General features: G+C 42.1%; 1 protein-coding gene across 8 annotated transcripts in view; it reads right to left on the minus strand.

Annotated features, from left to right (window-relative positions):
* The window catches only part of BACH2 (BTB domain and CNC homolog 2), a 274,189-nt gene extending 256,938 nt beyond the window's left edge, over window positions 1-17,251 (minus strand). For all 8 annotated transcript variants that reach the window (XM_059732064.1, XM_019496904.2, XM_059732063.1 and 5 more), the window contains exon 1: window positions 16,673-17,251. The gene's annotated coding sequence lies outside the window, so the exon portion shown is untranslated. The remainder of the gene's footprint in view (window positions 1-16,672) is intronic.
* Between the last annotated feature and the right edge of the window lie 316 nt (window positions 17,252-17,567).

Raw genomic sequence — 17,567 nt, forward strand, 5'->3', positions numbered from 1 at the left:
TTTAATAATGTTAAAGAAAAGGAAGATGTACTTTTTTTCTGATTGGAGATAATTTAAGTCTGTTGGCCTCTAAAAGTTGTGGAAACTTTTAAAGGCAGAAAAGGCCATGGCAAAAAAAGAAGAAATGCAACAGTAGATAATTTTAAACATTCTGTATGCCTAAAAAGGGCATATTAAACCGCAGCCTTAGTCATAAACCTCCAAGAAGCAAATCAGTAGCAGCAAAAGAAAAACTACCGCAAGCAAAACCTGCTCTAGCGCGAACAGCCTAAGCCAGTGGGTTACAGTAGATCACAATGTACGCCAAAGGAAGTGGGTGTAATACCTCTCTCGCTGCTTCTCCTCCTCCTTCCCCCACCCTCATTTGACCACCTGTAACAGTCTCAGAGGAAACAGACACTCTCCCACATACTTTCCAGCTGCATTGCAACAGCCACAAAGTACGCACACAGCTATCAGCACATGTGTAAAAACGATGGAGCATCAGTGTCAGAAATCTTACAGCAATGATTAACCTATCAGCAAAACCAAAGGGGCAAGAACGACTCTTTCCCCATCCCCCCTCATTGCCCTACCCCAAACCCACACAACACAGGAAAAAGATCATAAGCAGGGCATAACCTCCACTGCCTAATGCGTACCGGGAGCTGTGGTTACAAGATTAACAGTCATCAGATAAATTCTGCTTTTCTGACCAGCATTTTCCCCCACTGATTTAGTAGGGGGTGACTGAGCGGAGGACAAAGGTGCCTTCATTTCCTTTTGCCCTTTAGATACGCCATTAACTAATATGGCTTAGATAATATTCGCTTTGATAAGTAAAAAAAATTAGGGCAGCATCTCTTGAAATCAGTTCTTGATGCAAAACTCCCCGGATAGTTCAACGGGGAGCACTGCTTTGAAAAAAAAGAAGTCAAAGCATGATATAGTCTCATGCACCAGAAATCTGAGCCTGGAATCCCCACAAAAGGAGGTTTCCTTGCAGAAGCTACAGGGGAGCTGGTTTTTGGCTGGTTTTAATTCTTGATGTCTCCTTGACTTTCCACACTGTCCAGAGTCAGTCTGTACCCTTGAAAACATACTTAGTTCTTCAGACACCAACATAATAGGACTTTTTTAGTGGGTTTTTTTAGGGAGGGGGGGTTGGTTTGGGTTTTTTTAGATAAACTCTAAATTAAAAAAGGGGATTCCCTCTTTATCTGGGTATGAAACACCCCAGGGATCTTCATGCTGGCATTATGTCAACCGAAGCTCTTTAAGCATCTTCTGGAAACTAGCAAATTTGCATATACTGGAACAATGATTTTCCCTACTTGAGTTGCCTAAGGCTTGTCCATATGATGGGGGAGAGATGGAAACATGTGGGGAAGGAGTTAAAAATAAAAGCAAATATTTAAAAGCTATTTGTAAACTCAGTTTCACTTGAACAATTATTTAAAACAGTGGTTTCTTTAACTGAATAGAGGTGCACCTGCAAAGCAAATCACTGAAGGAGACACCTGTTCTATAAATAAGTGAGAGAGAATCCTTTTCAGTATATGTTTATATATTCCAGCTACATTTTGGATTTAATTTCTATGGAGAACCACTTGCATGCCTGTTACTGAACTGTTCCTCCAAGTCTTCCTTTTAAAGCACACAGAAGACCAGAAAAATCTTCCTACCAGACATGTTAGCATTACAGTGTTCAGCACTAAGATTCGGACAGTTTGGTGCACCCACAACAGTCCAGCCAGTCCTGAGAGCTTGCTGTGGTTAATTTTGCTTTTATCACAGACTCCTCGATTTCCCCAATGCCCCCAAATAGACATTTAAACTTCAGTTTGGAATCCCACTTGTTATAAATCACTTGTTTCCCAGTCATGTGGAAAATTGACACGTGTGCATGCTGAAATTCTAAGATTGGTAACTCAGCAATGCCAAGATGACTAGACTGGACTGATAAGTCTCCTAAAAATACAGAAGTCTATTTCCTACAGCATCAGTTTAGCAAGAAACCTCTGGGTCTCGGTATTACACAAGCAAAGGTCACACACATGGAAAGTAATTAAGGAATTCCTTGCAATGTACTTTGATTTTTCAAACAAAAAAATTCCAATCTTATTCTTTACTTAACTAGCAAAAAGTAAAATGATTCAAGAACTGAACCATCAGTGCACATGTGCATGCACACACACACGTACACATGCACACAGTAGAGTCAAGTACAACACTAACGCAGGCATCAGCATCCTTCCCTCAAAGCTTGTGTGAAAAGAAGTCTTGAAGTATGCTTTGACTGTTTAAAATCTGGACTGTTCTGGGCAAGAGATGCATGAGGAGGGTGGGGAGAGAATGGATGGAATAGATTCAGAAGTTGATGACTCCTTACAGACAACAACCAATAGGCAGCTCCCTTTTTAAAAAGTAGCAGCCACCTGCAACTGCCCTGATCACAGATGTATGCAATTACATAAGGAGGCAAGATACCTGCCGTAGCTGGGCAGGTTTACTGCCCTTTAGGAAGCTGAAAGTGTTGTTTATAGAAAGAAAGTATTTTTTTAAATAACATTTCAGTCCTCCAGAGGGCTTCTCTCAGGTGTTTCAATAATGAATCCTGCTTCACTCCAATTTGATAACATTCCAGGAATTTCTGCTGAAGTAAATAGGAGTTTATGAAAAGTGGTGGGATACAATCCTAATGAGCTCATTTCTTGTTGAAAGTGCTGCAGAATATGGATAAGCAGCAGCAGCAAATGAGAACACAAGGTCTTTTTAAATGGCAGGTTACTACTCTGCTTTTATACCTTATCAGCTGAAACACAAATAGCCAAAAGCAATGGATACGTTTTTAACAAAGTGGTTGAAGGACTTGAAGTTTTCAGACTTTCAGCCAACATCTATGCTAAAACTGAACTTAAAAAAAACCCACCCACACAACTATGAACATTTTTTGTAACCATATAGCACCAATCTGTTTAACCAAGTAAGCATGCAAAAATATACATTAGGAAGTCTTAATTAAGTCAGATGAAAGAATCTTAAAGGTAATCTTTGAAATTTTAATCTGAACAGCTATGATGTGCAGAAGTTTACCTAAAATTTAACCCAACTTTTCAAATTATTTCAGGATGCAAAACTGACCTGAAAAAAAAAAATCTCTTTTTCATGATATTTCAGCAAAGTGGCACAGGTATTCAAACATTTCAGGAATTCAATTTTAGAAATGCATAAAAGCTTGTGTTTGTCTTGCCTAAATAAACTTTCAAGTAATGTAAGTGATTTAGCAAGCAGTAAATCTTTGCCCCCCTCCACCCCCCATATGAGTTAGGCAGTTTTTTCATTACATACGATAGCATCAAAAACTTGGCTTTCAGATTACAATGAGATCATAATGCCAAACTGGTGACATCACATTAAGATCCACAGTAACAGAATAATACCAAACATAAGGTAATGACTTCATGCCCAGAGCCACCAAAAGGAGAAGAGACGTTGAGAAAAGAAAGAAATATGAAATGTCCATAACAAAAACAAAGCGTCTGGCCAAGAAAACCACTCTTGGCACCAATGTGAACCGAAATTACATCAACCCCACCTGCCCTCTGAATGTCATGGGTCTCTCCTTAACTTTGAATTCCATTGAGGGATTGAGTGCATCTTTCATGTTATTTTAAAACAGTTTGAAAAGGCTTTTGGTTGTATAAAGTTCTGCTGTGACATTACTAACCTTGTTAGTCTTTACAGTGCTCCAGTCTCCCTGAGAAAAGAACAAGTTGTTTCATCACTTGCAGCAGTTTAACAACTACTGTTCTCATCTTCAGAATGATTGGCATCACCTAGAGATGAAAATATCTACAAAATCTTTATAGGACGGTTTTGCAGTTTCTAGCTCTATACACAACACTGCAGCAGCACTATAATTGTTTCACCAAGAGGAAGTTGAAAAAGCAACAGAGACTTTGTAGCAGCCAACTAACATAAACATTAGCATTCATGACAGTACCAGGCAACTTTCACCAAGTGCCTCTCCAGACTCACACTTCAGTGACGCAAAGAATATCAGAAACTAATAAAAACAGTAGTATGTTTTTATAAAAAGCCAGTAATCTGAACATTTTGGAGAGGAAGGACAAAGTACATTATGTTGATTAAAAAAGCAAACAGTGGACAAGTCTGTGTGTAGATGAACTGGGGTATTAAGTTTGCAACTTTGAATTTTGAATTAAAAACCTAAGGCTAGACAAAACAATTATGATGCAACTATACGGTACAGCATGCCAAATGTTACTAGATTTGAACACATGGAATAGTAATAGTTTAAAGGGATATTTGGGACACACTATTTTTAGAATACCCACTTTATGAGCAAAAAGTCAACAGGTAACGTAAATCGGCAGACGTTTAACTGTCCGAGAAACAGGCAGAATAACCGATTCTAATTTTAAGTTAATAGTTGAGATAAAGAATGAAAAAGATTAAGAAAGGAAAATAAAGCAAAAGGAAAAAAAAGACTATAAACATTTCTGCAAAGAATTCCTTTGTTTATATTTGCATTGCCTTTGAACTTCTAGCTATGACAAACTGCAAAACTGTAATATAAAACTATTGAATGTATGAGTTTTACATACTTGCTCGGCTTAGTCAATGCAATATTGCATTGTTCCTTGAGTACTGTTGATTGATTTGGACTTTCATCACAAGTATTCTCCACCGTGTTTTTCCTCCCCACACATTCTAAAATATTTACACAAGGATGAATAAAATAAACTCTAAACTGCTGGATAGAATCTGAAATGTTTTGAAAGATTTTACAAGAAACAGATAGCTTTCCAAAGTTCCTTAAGTCCTTTTGTGATCTGGGCCTAAGGAGAATGTGGGTACCTCAAAACCCTAGCCTCAAATCTGTAGGTGTTTAAGTTTTTACAGGTAAAAGTCCCTAAATCCTTAAAGCGCTGGGCACGTGCATACCCCATACTGCTGGCATCTTGGCAAGGCTGAACAGCCAAATGCCCAGTAATGACACGCCTGTCTCTTCACATTCTTTACTAGTTAGCTTAGGTGGCACACTAAGAAATCCCTGAGGCACTTAATTTCCCCTATGCCTTCTATAGAAAGCTTATGCTTCATTTGAACTGGCAATTCCACTCTGGAAGCCAGGGGTCTAAAAACGCTGGATGCTGAAATGCACAATGCTTAAGTTACACTAGGCACATCTCATGTGCAAATAATTCAGGCACAGTTTACTCTTGAGTAAACTACTTGAGAGTAAACTCTCCCAGGCATATGTCTATACATGCAGGACCTGGGAGCGGATTTGCTGCTCCTACCAGCAGACTGCTCACACTCCTTGCAGCCCTGCAACAGACCCCTGTAGCAGCCAGGGGAGCTCTAGGTTCCCCCTGGGTGCTAACCCAGGGCCAGGAGACAGCCATCTCCTGGAAGGGACTGGGACATTGCTCCCTGCCCCTGGGAGCCGTGTGCTGCCAGAGCGGGCTCTACCACCAGAGCCAGGATGGGGACAATGTCCCCCTGACCTGGCAACAGGGAGTTCCCAGGCTGGGAGATCCTCATCTCTCAGTGCTAGCTCTGCGGTCACACAGCTGGTGCTGGGAGATCCTTATGGCGGGGCTTGGGTTGGTAATCGTTGAGCAGAGGCTGGAAGCTCCCTGCCACCAGGAAGGACATTGTCCCTGCCCAGGCTCTGGTTGCAGAGCCTGCTCCAGCAGCAAGCAGCTCCCAGGGTCAGGGAACAGTCTCCTGCACTCCAGCTGAGAACATCTGCTCTCAGTCAAGCATCTACACATGCGCTACTGTGCACTAAGTAATCTTGAGTAAATTTGCTACTTGCATTTGCAGGTAGCAATTTACTCATGATTAGAGCCAATTACTATATAGTAAGCATCTGCACATGTAGACAGTGATGCTTACTGTGCAGTAATTAGCTCTAATCTTGAATAAAGTGTCTTGTATAGAGGTGCATACTACAGACTTATTTCCCAAGTGATTTAAGGCTAAGTCACATTTTCAAAAGCACTCAAGTCAATGCAGGTAAGAACAATGAGATTTGGGTCCTGAAAGTTCTATCCTATATGCATTTATGCTCTTATGAACATTTTACCCGATCACAAGTACTTATTAGAGATAATCTAAAATACAGTACACTGAATCTACGCCCCTTTGAACTTTGAGTAAAGCCTGATCCAGCCCTTCTCTAGTGCATACCTACACATAATTACTCCATGGAATTTGACAGTTTTCTTTAAAAAGAATCCACAGGAGTTGGCTTTCCCTTCTATGCTGCTCTTAAACCAGATTTATCACGTTTTCTACGCACTGAACATCTAGCATCTTTATGTATATTGTAGAATCATAGAAAGTAAGGGTTAGAAGGGACCTCAGGAGGTCATCTAGTCCAAACCCCTGCCCAAAGCAGGACCATCCCCAACTAGATCATCCCAGCCAAGGCTTTGTCTATGTAGCTGTAAAAAACCTCCAAGGACAGAGATTCCACAACCTCTCCAGGTAACTTGTTCCAGCCCTGTACTACCCTCATCATGAGAAAGTTCTTCCTAATATCTAACCTAAACTTTCCTTGCTGCAACTTGAGCCCATTGCTCCTTGTTCTGTCACCTGCCACCACTGAGAACAGTCTAGCTCCATCCTCTTTGTAACCACCTTCGGCTGGTTGAAGGCTGCTATCAAATTCTCTCTCTGGCTTCTCTTCTCCAGGCTAAATAAGCCCAGATCCCCCAACCCCCTAACCATTTTTGTTGCTCTCTGCTAGACACTCTCCCATTTGTCCGCACACTTTCCATAATGGGGGGCCCAAAACTGGACACAGGACTCTAGATGTGGACTCACCAGTGCTGAATAGAGGGGCATACTCACTTCTCTCAATCTACTGGCAACAGTTATACTGCTGGCTACCAGCTGCCAACTACACATCAAACCACTGATTACTACCCTCTGAGCCCAATGATCCAGTCAGTTTTTTATTCTCCTTACAGTCCATTCATCTAATCTATACTTCTTTAGCTTGCTTGAAAAAAACATTGTGGGAAACCATATCAAAAGCCTTGCAAAAGTCAGGGTTTATCATGTCCACCACTCTTCCTACATCCACAGAGCCAATCATCTGACAGAAGGCAATCAGGTTGGTCAGGCATGACTTGTCTTTTGTGAACCCCTGCTGACTGTTCCTAATTACCTTCTTCTCCAAATGCCTAGAAATGGATTCCTTGAAGACCTGCTTCAGGATTTTTCCAGGGACTGAGGTGAGGCTGACAGCTCTCCCTGGATCCTCCTTCTTTCCTTTCTTAAAGATGGGCACTATTACTTTCCCTTTTCAACTCATCCAGGTCCTCTCCCAATCACCACAAGTTTTCCATGGCCAGCAGCTATGATATTAGCCAGAGGCTCTACTATCATATCAGCCAACTCCCTCAGCAACCTCAGGTGCATCACATCCGGGCCCACAGACTTGTACACGTCCAGCTTTTCTAAATAGTCCCCAACCTCTTTTATTCACCACTGTTGGCTGCTTACCTCTCCAAACTGTGCTGCCAGCTTCAGTAGTCTGGGAGCTGACCTTGTCTGTGAAGAGTGAAGTGAAAAAGGCATTGACTACTTCAGCCTTTTCTGCATCCTTTGTCACTAAGTTGCCTCCCCCATTCAGTAAGCGACTCATACTTTCCCTGATTTCCCCTTGTTGCTGACATATTGTAGAAACCCTTCTTATTACACTTCACATCCCTTGCTAGTTGCAACTCTAACTGGACTTTAGCCTTCTTAATTTCATCCCTGCATGCCTGAGAAATAATCTTCCACTCTTCCCTAGTCATTCACCCAAGTTGCCACTTGTTCTTTTAGTGTTTTAGTTCACTGAAGAGTTTCCATGGGTTTGCATAAATATGTTGTTCAGCATGCTTTTCACAGTAAGAGGATACTGGAAAGAAATCCTTCATCCACGTCTGGATTATAAAAGATACATATCTGAAGCATTCCAACAAAATTAAAAAATATTTATTAGAATCTACAGAGCTTGAAATACAAAACTCATGATTTCTAAACATAAAGGAGCAGATTCTCAGCTGCTTGGAAGTTATCCAATCAGGTCAGCTGAGCTACAGGTTAAGTATACTCAGAATATGCCCCAAAATATTTTTTTTTAAAGAAAGCCTCCATTGTTTTAAGGTAGCCTAATAAGTACATAAATACCAAGATGAAGAGACACTCGCTGTTGCAAGCATTGCAACAATGTGAACTGTAAAAATAGAAGCTAGTTTCATAAACGTTGACATAACAGCAAAGAATTGCTTTGTCTTGTTTATGCATACCATTCTTAAACTTTTAAAGAATACTAGCACCCTGTAAACAAATAGCACTACATCTAAATAAACCAAAGAAATAAACTGGAAGCAAATCAGCATATAAATGATGACGCTAATTTTTTAATCAGAATAATGTTGTATAGCAGTTTTAAAATTCTAACTGGAATCACTACATACTTGACATAAAATATTACAGGGTAGTTAGTGGGCATAACCCACCTGACCAAAAAAATCAGAAATGCATTATGTAACTAACCAAAGCATGAGCAATAAAGATCAAGAACAGTTGCGTTGTAACAGTTCATGCAATTCCATTTCTCTAATAATTCCTACTGGTTTCAATTTCTAAATACAACATAATTGGAAGTGTGTTGGCACCTAAGAAGAATTATTTAAAAGGAAGGGATTCGTAGACCTGTTTCTTTTGCATTTTTAAAAAATTCATTTTGTCAAATAGAAGACAAATTTCCTTCTAGGCAACAAAGTACTAGTTCTGCACACTGCCATTTAATAGAAGCTAAGAACGGGGAGAATAAAACTTCCTCTCAGGATCCTCTGACACCAGCTCAAATAGTAATAGTTTGCTCAGCAATATTACAATCCTCCACAGCATTTTAACTGAATGGAATTAGAAGTGAGAGAACAACAGCTCAGCAGGATGAGGTGGGTTGTGCCAATTATTTTTCTTCCTAATATAAAAAGAGACTGGATTTTACAAATGCATTTCTCTGCCTATGACAGCTATGATTTGTAGCACAAAAAAGTTCAGAACACTGAGAAAACTGGGGATTAGAACTGTTTTTGAAGTCCAGCTCAAAATAGTAGCATCACAACTAATAGTGTAATTTTACACTTCAGTAAAGCAAATAATGAAAACTTCCAAAAGTTATAAAAAGCTCAAAGTAATATTTTCCAACCTTTCACTAACAGTAGGGGCCAAAACCACATGTTTTAAAGGTCTTCCACAGTTTTATTATTAGAAGTAGAAACCTTACTGATACTGATGAGTCATTTGTATCAGCGGAAACCAAGAACACCCATCTTCTTCATGGGTTACAAAGCACTCAGTGTGGTTTTCTATTCATTACTGGTCAAAGTAGTTGACTAAGAACAAAACAAGAAACAAGAGCTCACCTTTGTTCTCCATGCCTGTTCTATACCAGCTGATTTTGTTTATCACCCTGGTAGAGATTGCTTACATTGTTTACATTCGGTCCCTATTCAGAAACATCTGAACACAGATTTGAAACGTTTCTAACTGAAATAGTCAATGGTAAATCTAGCATTGCAAATGACTAATAGACTCCTTCAGTGACTCCCCCCACCATTAATACTCCTTCAGTGACTCCCCCCCATTAAAGGAGAAACGCAAACAAAAACAAAAGCAAAAAGAAGCCCAAACCACAGACTTCTTATTAATTATCATGAGCAGAAACTGTCACCTTTAAGAACCCTTCAAGTCATCAGAATAGAATCCGTAAGTACAAAGACAATCAGCTGTAGAAGAAAACGAGTTTTCATCTTCACCAAAAATATAGGAATTCTTTGATACTAATGACCAGAGCTAGCGATGCACATAGGAGGAGAAACAGAATGCAACAGCTAGCAGAATTATGATGGCAACAGAAAGTCTTTCGGGTTTTCAATTAAGAATTCTGCCTTTTTAAAAAAGAAATCATGCAGCCCATAATTACCTAGGGAAAACGCTATTCATATGCTAAACTCTCTGTATCCCGAGCAGGAACAATAGTTCTTTTTTTTTTTTTTCGTGCAAACTCACAACCCCCATTCACAAATAAAAGATTAGTTCTGTAAAATATCTGCAAGCAGACACACTGCAAGCAGAATCTGAACAGAGAAGCGACGAACTGCAACTTTTTGCTATGTGTCCAAAAATGCAGCTCTGAAAAAGTGACAGATGTCTTCCGATTTTACTGGGAGAAGAAACCACAGCAAAGCAGCGACCAAAGAACTGAAAATAACCTTTAAACAATGTACCAACAGTCAGATTATTTAAACCTGCGAGCCTCCTGTTGTGGACAGTTTATAGTAAGGGTAACTCTGAGCTGCAGCAACAGACGTGAGTCAGCAAGAGCAGCCGGTAGGAAACTGCTGACATGCTAAATTACTCTCACATACACAGCACACACCTACCCACTAAATAAAAACAGGGTATATGCAAATTAGTGCACAGGAACACCTCCACACTTACAGTTCCTGTTTTCCTAGTTTAGATCTAAATTATAAAGCAATCACTAATAAAAAGCTCTCTGAATGTCAGCTATAACAAGCAGCTGCGTTCAAGTCTCAAGGGTCATTTTGTTTTAGCTGCTTTTATTAGAATAGATTTAACTGCTTTTCCTTTTTTCAAAAAACAAAATTGTTGCTCTACAGACCACAAGGGCTGCATGGTGACAGACAAACAATGTAAAGTTCCTGGTTTTTTGTTTGTTTTTTTGAGTGGGGGACTCCTCTTGAACCTATGCTTGAAAACCAAATGGAACACGTGTGTCTATTATAGCTTAAGTGACTACCTTGAAACTAGAGTGCTCAAAATAAACAATAAACTTCAATTTCAACTCCCACCAGATTTAAACAACTGGAAATCCCACGTTCATCTGTTTCTATCAGCTCTTCAAAGAGTGCTGTTTGTTGATGTACATGCTTTAGTATCATGCTTTAGTAAAAATATATATTTAAGTGCCCAGGAAATTGAAGGTTTTAAGAAATACATCTCAGAACAGAAGAGTATCTGAAATCCCAGCAACTTCCTACCCCCAATTTATAAGTTTAAAATGTCAAATAAAACACTTAATTACTATTTACTACTTTTTCCCCACTCCCATATCAAGTCCATTTGGGAAGAATTTGGGATGAGCCTAGGGCTCTACCATTATATCAGGGGTGTGACAAAGGGCGTTAGTGCGTGAAAGCTTGCTAAGAAGAATTGTTCCACATATTTGAGTTTGTCTAATAAAAGATATCAGTTTTACCCAAAGAAACTTGTCTACCATTATATGGAATCCTAGACCTCCTATGATAGCATTGTTATTGATAGTCCGCACATGCACTCTTGGTGGGCATGAAGAATACAGGCTTCAATGGAAGCCAAGACATTCCCCTTTTTGAATGATCCTATTTAATACTTACAAATTGCCAAAAGCTGGGTTTCTAAAACCCACTCTCAGTCGTCCTAATATGCAGTCTGAACACTGGGTAGATCTTAAGCACTAGTAATTCCTGTGCTAAACCGGTAGCTTCAATTTAAGTTTATTACAGGCTGCACAGAAATTTATGTGCATTCCCCTACTTGCTTTCTTCAACATTATGAAATCCAACAGTGGCACAGTGAGTATCATGCTTTTCAATACACTACTGAAACATTTCAGCCTGACTATAAAGCAAAAGGAACACGCTGAATCTCAGCTGGCTATATTCATACATTTTACATTTTCTTGATGCATGCTTCAAATGTGTGCTTAATATTCAGACAGCTGCCAAGGTTAATGCCTTTTGGCTGAAGCTGAAGAAATGGTGACAATTTTTTTGTGGAAAGCTATGTAAGCATTTTGAACACTATTTGGAAAAAACTCATAGGTAGTTCTGTTGGGTAGCAAGCAATTGTCCACTCAGCTATACGGTACAATCACTGTGAAGTACATTCAAATTCTTGTAGAGAGCTACAATAGCTTAATCAAAGAAACTCTCACATTCTCTAAAACTGACTGGCTATAATGAAGTGGTGGGGGGAGGGAGCCATTTAGATTTTACACAAAGGTAGCATTTCAAGTTCAAAATTGGTCCAGTTTTTCTTCAAAATATCACCAAAATGGATGGTATGTGCACCATCACACCAACCCAGAAATAAGCTATATTCACCCACCATACCCAAAATATACATGAATCTGTAGTTGAAGGACGTGAAAATATGTTTATTAGAACATAAGTCACATGTATTACACACAAAAGATACGATCAGTCAGGCGTGTAAATGGAGAACATACACTTTTGAAATAGACCAGACATGTCTCACGCTTACAAGGTGAACTTGCTTTTGAGCACAATTAAAAAAATAGTAAAAAATATTTTTCAGAGCACTTGATATTTTAAAGAAAGGTTTTCTTCAACACACACTTAGAATATGCAGTTCAATTTACACTAAAAGGGGTGTGTGTAAGATCATATATATATTGAATGAGGATCTGGGGGTGCTCCATGGGATGACAAGGTCAAACGGTCACAAACTCCTCCAAGACCGTTTCAGGCTGGACATAAGGAAGAACTTCTTTACTGGCTGAGCCCCAAAGGCCTGGAATAGACTCCTTCCAGAGGTGCTGCAAGCACCTACTCTGGACTCCTTTAAGAGTCAATTGGACACTTATCTTGCTGGGATCCTGTGACCCCAGCTGACTTCCTGCCCCTGGGGCAGGAGGCTGGACTCAATGATCTTCTGAGGTCCCTTCCAGCCCTAATATCAATGAAATCTATGATCCATCATAAACTGAATTTGGTTAAAAATCTGAGAATTGGCATTATAACATGCAGGGACCTATACATCAAGCTGGACCCTAACACTTGATTTCTCACCCCAGATGCAATACTAGAGGTCTCAACATGACCTATGTTTGAATAAAACCTTATTGAAATGAATGGATGATGTCATGAACAGGCAAAGAGAAACATATTCCTCTTCATTGTTTTTGAAAGTGGAGTTTAAAAATATTGTAATAACAGGGTATTTTTTGTGGATGCAGATATTTAATAGAGCAAACCTTAAGGGAGCATAGATAACTGACAATTAAATACTTCAGCCTTTTAAAGAAGAATAGCTCTTTTACTTAACAACAACACTATGAAGTTTCAAAGGTTTTTCAATATCTAAATGTGGGCAATTACTGTCACACATACTCCATGCTATATATCATGCACATTAAGGTAGGTTTCATCTCTCCTATTTTCATTATGAGTGTAAATGAAGAGATGCACAGACCCCTATATAATATGGTGATTTTATTAAATCTCATTATTTTCAGTGGGTCTCTGAGGCCTCCTACAATGGCAGACATTTACTAGGATTTTCTCAGTGTAAGGATATTAGATACTGACAGAACATTCCTATTTATCATGATTTGGACCATTGCTCTCAGTCAGCAAGGCTCTTTTAGCACAGCAAACTACACTTTTCTCTTAATGCCAAGATACAATGGCTGAAAGCAAAGATTTGGATATGGGGTGGATGGGAAAGGAGGACACAAGTTGTCACTAGAGTATATACTGCATGCATGAATTCCATTAATATCAGTGGCTCTGTATGAAGAAAGAACCCAGAACATGGGCTCCAACATTCAGTTGCCTAATTTTTTCCAGCCATGTATTGACCATTTTAGCTTAATAAGCACATCAGGGAGTATATCACTTTGGTCTCTGCCCTCTGCACCCCGATAGTCAACATCTTACCAAATTTACAAAAATATATATTTGTGAATATTTTTGTAAATGCAACATTAGCTAATACTACATCCTTACACTACCTGTGGCCCTACAGAAATTTTCATTAGAGGATCTTAAGATGCCTTAAAAATATGAATTGCTTTTGCAAAATGGCTATCAAGTATTCTTCCCATTTTAGATTTGGGTAAACTGAGGTACATCGCATTACACATCTTGCCCAATATTATCCAGCAGGTAAAACAATGATCTAGAGCACTGATTCTCAACCAGCACCTGAGATGCCATGAGATGCCTTTAAAGCTGCCACAAAATTAGCACTGTTAGTTATGCACACACCTACACATGATTAACAAGACTTCAAATAAGAATTCATAGCATCAAAAACATTCTGACCTGTTGCAGTCTTTCTGGTTTCTCTGCAACAGAAGAATGGCTCTATTATTTTTCCATAGCCAAAAACTGAAGGAAAGCTAAGAGCTGACATTTTCCAAGTAGTGCCTTGAGTCTTACAAGGTTGAGAACCACTGATCTAGAGACAGAAATTTGTAATCCTAATTCCCAATCCCCTACTGTGACAAGACAGGGTTTCCTTCCATTTTGTGCAGATGGCATTCAACACCATCAAATTAGCTTTTGGAGTTAGATAGTATTTCACCATAGTATATAGGATACATGCTTTTAGTGTCATTTTCATGCTCAACTATGGCAGTCCACCTGCTATACGGGCAATGACATACTATTGATGAACCCCGTGCAAGAGGATGCAAAGCTAATTCAGATTTTCAAAAGAATGTGCATGCATCTTAAAAATATGTACAGTTTTGATTTATGGGATGACGTATCTTCTAAAATGTTAAAGAAGCACTACTAATACTAGCCCAGGAGTCAATGGTTTAACATGTTTCCTTGGCAATTTTATTCTATCCATAGTATTAAAAGCAACTACTCCTTGTTTCTTACCAAAACGCCAATTTCCTCATATACAAAAAACCCCCGTCACATTATACAAAGCACCACCTCCAAACAATACACCACTGCATGCAGCCAAAACAAAATCTCATACAAATCCACCTGCAAAGAAAAATTCCACTCCCAGTTCAAGCCTTTGAATACTGAATTAAAATGCACACATTTATGACAATTCCAAAGACCTAAAAAAATTTTTTTTGTCATGAAAACACTGACAAGTCTTCAACCATGGCAGAGAAAACAGCAACACTATAATTTAGCAATCTTCCCAACAGACTAAAGACTAATTCTAATAAGGTGTCATTTCTGCCTCACATTTATGATTATCTTCAAGAATGAAAAACGTCGTTTACTCCAGAGCTGGCAGGGCTTCAGTAATAAGAGCACGGTGATCTCACAATAACCAAAGCATTTTTAAGGAAGACACCCGCTGTATTATAAAAATAGCCTGTTCCACAAAAGGCGAGGCATGATTTCACACTTAGCTACTTTCATGACAGCCAGAGCCTCTGCAGCTAACTGCCTTACCTACATGCTATGTTTTAGTGATCCAAGAAAATTATCAGAGTTAACATCTCTCTCCAGTTTTACTCCAAACCAGAAAAAAAAAGAGAGAAAAGTATTTCATTAAGTTTCATCTCTTGTCAGGTTCCCAACAGACAGGAAAGATTTTATGGGGAGTAATTAATTTTTTTTTGGTTTAGTACACTGAACTGATTAAATTGATATAGAGACACTGCTCTTAAGAAAAGGTGCTGCCTGATACACAACCATGAAGAAGTTTGGAGCAGATGCTTGGCTATTTAAAGCAGGTTCTTGCTTGCCACAAAGGCACCTCCAAGGGAGTAGAGTCAGTTGCCAACTGTGTTGAGTGCGTCAAATAAAAAATACATCTATGGTTGTTTGTGGCAACAACTTGTGGTCAAGTTACAGCAGAGTTGGAGCCCCAGGTGCATGTGGGGGACAGCCCCCTCCAAACACCCCAATGCAATCTTAGACAAACCACAGAAGCAGGAAAGCAGCAGCAGTGACTCAGTCCCCCCAGGCAGCAGCTTTGGAAGTGACCCCCAACACTTCACTGCACACTGCCTGCACCAAGGAAGAGTGTGTGTGGGGGTTGGGGGAAGGGGGACACCAGGGCACTAAGCAACAGGGTGGCTCCTGATCCATAACAGAAACCCCTAGACAGAAAGAGCTCAGGTGGGAGCATTCCCTGCAGGTGTGCTGGGGGGAGGGGTTGCTCTGGAGGGAACCTAAGCCCCAAATTCAGCCCTGCTCACACTCATGGGGATGGGACCCACCCCCCCTTTCTCCCTGCCCTGCTGCTCGGATCTGGGGCACAAAAGAGTGAAAAGCACCCAGCAGATGAGGGGGGGGGGAGACGGGGGACATGACACACGACCCAAGGGGGTCTTTAGGATCCTTCCAAATCTGACGGCGCCTTTACTCAGGGCCCACAAATCCAGCCCCCCGCCCCCTGCTCCTCCTTGCACACCCACCCCAAGGGCAGCACTCTCCCCCCTCATGCAATGAAAGGCAGTCGCCCCCTGCAACACCCGCCCCCTCCTCCTTCACACCCAGCCATCATGTTCTCCCCAGCCCCACACAGCTGGAGGGACATACACAGCTGGAGGCACACACAGAGACTTGGGTGCCTCTTGCCCACTCTCAGTGACGCAACCTGCGCGCACTCCCCACTTGGCAGATGGGGCTGAGCAGCCTCCTGCCCAGGGAAGGGGTTAAAGGGGGGCAGGTAGGCCCCCCCCCGCCGGGCAGGTGAAGGGACCCCCCAAGCTTTCCTCTTCTTTCAGGAGACACCAAACCGATGCAGCCCGTCCCAGCTGCAGCCCCCTACCCCTGCAAACTTCATCCCCATCCATCCCCTCCCAGGAGCAGTGGGGGCGCGGAGGGGGAGGGAGGGCGGGGAGAAAAGCACTCACCTTGGCTGAATGCAACTTTGGGTCGCTCCCCCTGAGGTGGGGGCGGCCGGGCAGGGAGGACCGGGCTGTTTCCCGGCGGCGGAGGGGGGTGCTTCAAAGGCGCGCACCGCGAGCTGCCCCCGGAGAGACGCGCATCACATGGCGCGGGCTGCCGAGCGCTGCTCCCCGTCCTGCCGCGGGGAAGAAAGGGAGGGGGCGGCTGGGAAGAGGCGGGCGGGGGCAGGAGGAGCGGAGGCGGCTGCAGCAGCTGGGAGGCGCGACGGCACCGCGGAGGAGCTGCTGCTGCTGCAGCCGGGGCGGGCGCGGCGCGAGGCGGCGGCAGCGGCGGCTGGAGTCCCGGGCAGCCCGGCGGCGGCGGTGCGCGTGCGGCGGCGGCCCCGGTGTGCGGCCACCCGCTCCCCGCGCTCCGCTCCTGCTGCGGCGCCTCCTCCCTCAATCGCTACATTGTTGACATTCGAAGGCTGACATCATCCCCCTGCCCCCCGCCTTCCCCATTCACAAGTGCGTTACGCAAACCACGTAGCACTCCGCCGCCTCAGCGGACAGCAGCTCTACGCACGGCAACACGCGTAGCGCCGCTTCGGGACCCTCGGCGCATGCGCATCCTCCCCCCCGCCCCGGGTTGTCGGAGAGAGAATCGCGCCGGGTCCGCGCGGCGTCTCGCGCGCGGCCGAACGGGACGCTGGGAGTTGTAGTTCCCGCTGACCCTGAGGAGGGGAGGGGCGGGGCGGTGAGATGAGCTCACTGGTTGTCCAAGAAGGACAAGGGCAAGTTGTGGTTGGCCTGTGCTCCCTTACACACACACACCCCCCTTGGCCCACTCCACTGCCACACACACACACCCACTCCCTCACCACACACACACCTGACCCACTCCCCCACCACACACACGCGC

Source organism: Alligator mississippiensis, chromosome 1, assembly GCF_030867095.1.
Source record: "Alligator mississippiensis isolate rAllMis1 chromosome 1, rAllMis1, whole genome shotgun sequence".
Lineage (NCBI taxonomy): Eukaryota > Metazoa > Chordata > Crocodylia > Alligatoridae > Alligator > Alligator mississippiensis.